Here is a 6,292-nt window from a genome sequence, read left to right on the forward strand (position 1 = left end):
GGAAATCAGACTGAAACAGGGATGGTTTATATGGACTTTTTGTTTATGTTGAAAAACATTTTTGAAAGATTTCCCATGCGTGCCCTAATGAACATGACTCTGTTGAACTGTTGTCTTTTTGGATGATTACACAATCCCCACGATTCTGTAAATATATGTTCAGATATCTGCACTCGCACCTATAGTTTGTTGGCTTCTTTATGTTATACACTTTATAATACACTTTGTGAGTCAATCCACACAAATACCAAATCCAGACCAAAATGGTAAATGCATTTTGGAAATTGCAATAGACACCATCCGACACATGCATTATTTAACTTATGATGAGTACCCAAATTGTCAGTGACTTTTTGGAACTGCATTTAAACAATCCAAACAAACTTCAACGGCATATCTTTCAACGTGACCTTTGATATCAGTCTAAGGGACTTTTAGGAACTGCAGTGAAGCGAACGTTCCAATCCCAAATTGACCCATGCCCAGTACCCTCAGTACTTGTGTAGATACTTGTGTATATGAACTCAGCAAAAAAAGAAACGTCCGGGGGCCTCCCGGGTGGCGCAGTGGTCTAGAGCACTGCATCGCAGTGCTAACTGCGCCACCAGAGTCTCTGGGTTCGCCCCCAGGCTCTGTCGCAGCCGGCCGCGACCGGGAGGTCCGTGGGGCGACGCACAATTGGGCTAGCGTCGTCCGGGTAAGGGAGGGTTTGGCCGGTAGGGATTTCCTTGTCTCATCGCGCTCCAGCGACTCCTGTGGCGGGCTGGGCGCAGTGCGTGCTAACCAAGGGGGCCAGGTGCACGGTGTTTCCTCCGACACATTGGTGCGGCTGGCTTCCGGGTTGGAGGCGCGCTGTGTTAAAGAAGCAGTGCGGCTTGGTTGGGTTGTGCTTCGGAGGACGCATGACTTTCGACCTTCGTCTCTCCCGAGCCCGTACGGGAGTTGTAGCGATGAGACAAGATAGTAATTACTAGCGATTGGATACCACGAAAATTGGGGAGAAAAGGGGATAAAAAAAAAAGATAAAAAAAAGAAACGTCCTCTCACTGTCAACTGCATTTATTTTCAGAAAGCTTAACATGTGTAAATATTTGAATGAACATAACCAAAATCAACAACTGAACAAGTTCCACAGACATGTGACTAACATAAATAGAATAATGTGTCCCTGAACAAAGGGGGGGTCAAAATCAAAAGTAACAGTCAGTATCTGGTGTGACCACCAGCTGCATTAGTACTGCAGTGCATCTCCTCCTCATGGACTGCACCAGATTTGCCAGTTCTTGCTGTGATATATTACCCCACTCTTCCACCAAGGCACCTGCGAGTTCCTGGACATTTCTGGGGGGAATGGCCCTAGCCCTCACCCTCCGATCCAGCAGGTGCCAGATGTGCTCAATGGGATTGAGATCTGGGCTCTTTGCTGGCCATGGCAGAACACTGACATTCCTGTCACTGACATTCCTGCAGGAAATCACACACAGAACAAGCAGTGTGGCTGGAGGCATTGTCATGCTGGAGGGTCATGTCAGGATGAGCCTGCAGGAAGGGTACCACATGAGGGAGGAGGATGTCTTCCCTGTAACGCACAGCGTTGAGTTTGCCTGCAATGACAACAAGCTCAGTCCGATGATGCTGTGACACACCGCCCCAGACCATGACGGACCCTCCACCTCCAAATCGATCCCGCTCCAGAGTACAGGCCTCGGTGTAACGCTCATTCCTTCGTCGACTCGTCAGTGAAGAGCACTTTTTGCCAGTCCCGTCTGGTCCAGCGACGGTGGGTTTGTGCCCATAGGCGACGTTGTTGCCGGTGATGTCTGTTGAGGACCTGCCTTACAAATTGGCCTACAAGCCCTCAGTCCAGCCTCTCTCAGCCTATTGCGGACAGTCTGAGCACTGATGGAGGGATTGTGCGTTCCTGGTGTAACTCGGACTATTGTTGTTGCATCCTGTACCTGTCCCGCAGGTGTGATGTTCAGATGTACCAATCCTGTGCAGGTGTTGTTACAAGTGGTCTGCCACTGCGAGGACGATCAGCTGTCCATCCTGTCTCCCTGTAGTGCTGTCTTAGGCATCTCACAGTACGGACATTGCAATTTATTGCCCTGGCCACATCTGCCTCCTTGCATGCCTAAGGCACGTTCACGCAGATGAGTGTTTTTCAGAGTCAGTAGAAAGGCCTCGTGTCCTAAGTGTCCTAAGCTTTTATAACTGTGACCTAAATTGCCTACCGTTTGTAAGCTGTCTTAACGACCATTCCACAGGTGCATGTTCATTAATTGTTTATGGTTCAATGAACAAGCATGGGAAACAGTTTTTAAACTGTTTACAATGAAGATCTGTGCCGTTATTTGGATTTTTACGAATTATCTTTGAAAGACAGGATCCTGAAAAAGGGGCGTTTCTTTTTTTGCTGAGTCTTTAATGTATGTGGACACCCCTTCAAATGAGTGAATTCGGCTATTTCAGCCACATCCGTTGCTGACAGGTGTATAGAATCGAGCACACAGCCATGCATTCTCCATAGACAAACATTGGCAGTAGAATGGCCTTAATGAAGAACTCAGTGACTTTCAACGTGGCAGCGTCATAGGATGCCACCTTTCCAACAAGTCAGTTCGTCAAATTTCTGCCCTAGTAGAGCTACCCTGGTCAACTGTAAGTGCTGTTTTTGTAAATTGGAAATATCTAGGAGCAACAACAGCTCAGCTGCGAAGTGATAGGCCACACAAGCTCACAGAACGGAACCGGCAAGGCTGATGCACGTAAAAATCATCTGTCCTCAGTTGCAACACTCACTAGCGAATTCCAAAGTGCCTCTGGAAGCAACATCAGCACAAGCACTGTTTGTCGGCAGCTTCATGAAATGGGTTTCCATGGCCAAGCAGTCGCACACAAGCCTAAGATCACCATGCGCAATGCCAAGCGTCAGCTGGAGGGGTGTAAAGCTCGCCACCATTGACCTCTGGTGCAGTGAAAACACATTCTCTGGCGTGATGAATCACGCTTCACCATCTGGCAGTCCGATGGACGAATCTGAGTTTGGCAGATACCAGGAGAACGCTACCTGCCCCAATGCATAGTGCCAAATCTAAAGTTTGGTGGAGGATGAATAATGGTCTGTTTTTCATGGTTTGGGGTTGGCCCCTTAGTTCCATTGAAGGGAAATTTTAATGCTACAGCATACAATTAATGACATTCTATACGATTCTGAGCTTCCAATTTTGTGGCAACAGTTTCAGGAAGGCCCTTTCCTGTTTCAGCATGACAATGTCCCCATGCACAAAGCGAGGTTCATACAGAAATGGATTGACGAGATAAAAAAAAATGTAATTAGGGGGTAGATCAGCTTTAATATTGCAGATAGATTGTGGCTTCCATCAATGTAATTGTTTGCACCCTTTCCAATCCCCCCTATTTTATATATATATAGAGATTTTGTAAATATATTTTCCTTTATTTTCCCCTAACCCAACCACACTCCCCTAATTGGAGGAAACTAATGGACAACAGCAAAAAAATCTGTAAACCTGTTTTTGGTTTGTCATTATGGGGTATTATTGTGTGTTGAGGGAAAAATGTATTTAATCAATTTTAGAATAACACTAATGTAACAAAATATGGAAAAAGTCAATGGTTCTGAATACATTCCGAATGCAGTGTATTATACAATAGTTATCCGTTGTTTGTTTTTAATCCCATTCTTCAGCTACCCTCAATCCCTTCCTTCTATCTCTGAAGACCATTGAGTTTTGATTTATATTTGCCATACATTTTTAACTGCTGTTTCACAAAGCTCTGAACCTATAGACATTTTACGGACACAGTATATTTTACATTAGTTATCTTGTTTTTAGTCCCACCCTTCAGCTCCACTCAACCCCTCCCATCTATCTCTGAACACCATCCAGTTTAGATTTCTAGTTGCCATATATTTTTCAATGTTGCTGATATTTCACAACAGTTCTGAACCTTTCTATTCTCATAGTTTCTACAGATTGTAAATTAAAAATACATGTTTTGCTAAAAGTGTTATATTATTGATAAATTTACTGACTTTTCAAATCACAGAGCAGTGCTATTTGCAGAGTAAGCTCCAGGTAAATGTTGCAATTCTTCAGCCATTCCTGAACCTGTGACCAAAAACAAGCTACATATGGACAGTACCAAAACAATTGGTTGCAAGACTTTTGTATAATTTAAATTGAGAAATTCTAAGTTTTGAATCCGCAGCATTTTGTGTATCAGTTCATAAACCATGTGCCATGTAATCTGTACATTAAAAATCTCTTCCCAACTATTTGCAATCTACAGTCGTGGTCAAACGTTTTGAGAATGACACAAATATACATTTTCACAAAGTCTGCTGCCTCAGTTTGTATGATGGCAATTTGCATATACTCCAGAATGTTATGAAGAGTGATCAGATTAATTGCAATCCCTCTTTGCCATGCAAATGAACTGAATCCCCCAAAAACAGTTCCACTGCATTTCAGCCCTGCCACAAAAGGACCAGCTGACATCATGCCAGTGATTCTCTCGTTAACACAGGTGTGAGTGTTGACAAGGACAAGGCTGGAGATCACTCTGCCATGCTGATTGAGTTCAAATAACAGACTGGAAGCTTCAAAAGGAAGGTGGTGCTTGGAATCATCGTTCTTCCTCTGTCAACCATGGTTACCTGCAAGGAAACACGTGCCGTCATCATTGCTTTGCACAAAAAGGGCTTCACAGGCAAGGATATTGCTGCCAGTAAGATTGCACCTAAATCAACCATTTATCGGATCATCAAGAACTTCAAGGAGAGCGGTTCTATTGTTGTGAAGAAGGCTTCAGAGCGCCCAAGAAAGTCCAGCAAGCACCAGGACCGTCTCCTAAAGTTAATTCAGCTGCGGGATCGGGGCACCACCAGTACAGAGCTTGCTCAGGAATGGCAGCAGGCAGGTGTGAGTGCATCTGCAAGCACAGTGAGGCAAAGACTTTTGGAGGATGGCCTGGTGTCAAGAAGGACAGCAAAGAAGCCACTTCTCTCCAGGAAAAACATCAGGGACAGACTGATATTCTGCAAAAGGTACAGGGATTGGACTGCTGAGGACTGGGGTAAAGTCATTTTCTCTGATGAATCCCCTTTCCGATTGTTTGGGGCATCCGGAAAAAAGCTTGTCCGGAGAAGACAAGGTGAGCGCTACCATCAGTCCTGTGTCATGCCAACAGTAAAGCATCCTGGGACCATTCATGTGTGGGGTTGCTTCTCAGCCAAGGGAGTGGGCTCACTCACAATTTTGCCTAAGAACAAACCATGAATAAAGAATGGTACCAACACATCTTCCGAGAGCAACTTCTGCCAACCATCCAGGAACAGTTTGGTGACGAACAATGCATTTTCCAGCATGATGGAGCACCTTGCCATAAGGCAAAAGTGGTAACTAAGTGGCTCGGGGAACAAAACATTGATATTTTAGGTCCATGGCCAGGAAACTCCCCACACCTTAATCCCATTGAGAACTTGTGGCCAATCCTCAAGAGGCGGGTGGACAAACAAAAACCCACAAATTCTGACAAACTCCAAGCATTGATTATGCAAGAATGGGCTGCCATCAGTCAGGATGTGGTCCAGAAGTTAATTGACAGCATGCCAGGGCGGATTGCAGAGGTCTTGAAAAAGAAGGGTCAACACTGCAAATATTGACTCTTTGCATCAACTTCATGTAATTGTCAATAAAAGCCTTTGACACTTATGAAATGCTTGTAATTATACTTCAGTATTCCATAGTAACATCTGACAAAAATATAAAGACACTGAAGCAGCAAACTTTGTGGAAATTAATATTTGTCATTTTCTAAACTTTTTGCCACGACTTTAATGGGATGGAAGAACTTGAGTGGCCTGCACAGAGCCCTGACCTCAACCGCATCAAACACCGTTGTAATGAATTGGAGCGCCGACTGTGAGCCAGGCCTAATCGCCCACATCACTGCCCAACCTTACTAATGCTTGTGGCTGAATGGAAGCAAGTCCCCGCAGCAATGTTCCAAATTTTTGTGGAAAGCCTTCCCAGAAGTGTGGAGCCTGTTATAGCAGCAAAGGGTGGACCAACTTCATATTAATGCCCATGATTTTGGAATGAGATTGGCCAGGTGGAATTTGTACCATATCGCATACACCTCATTTTCTCAGCTTTAACACCCCCGATTCAAATAATCCGAACCTGCACTCATACCAGCCTTTGCCAGGAGAAACTGCCCAACTCGTATGTAGGGGCGGGAGCTAGGGGTTGATTTGGCATAG

General features: G+C 44.8%; 1 protein-coding gene across 2 annotated transcripts in view; it reads left to right on the top strand.

The window, feature by feature from the left end:
• ppp4r4 (protein phosphatase 4, regulatory subunit 4) overlaps positions 1 to 6,292 on the top strand; it is a 126,231-nt gene that overhangs the window by 119,202 nt on the left and 737 nt on the right. The window lies entirely within an intron of this gene.

Source organism: Salvelinus fontinalis, chromosome 20, assembly GCF_029448725.1.
Source record: "Salvelinus fontinalis isolate EN_2023a chromosome 20, ASM2944872v1, whole genome shotgun sequence".
NCBI lineage: Eukaryota > Metazoa > Chordata > Actinopteri > Salmoniformes > Salmonidae > Salvelinus > Salvelinus fontinalis.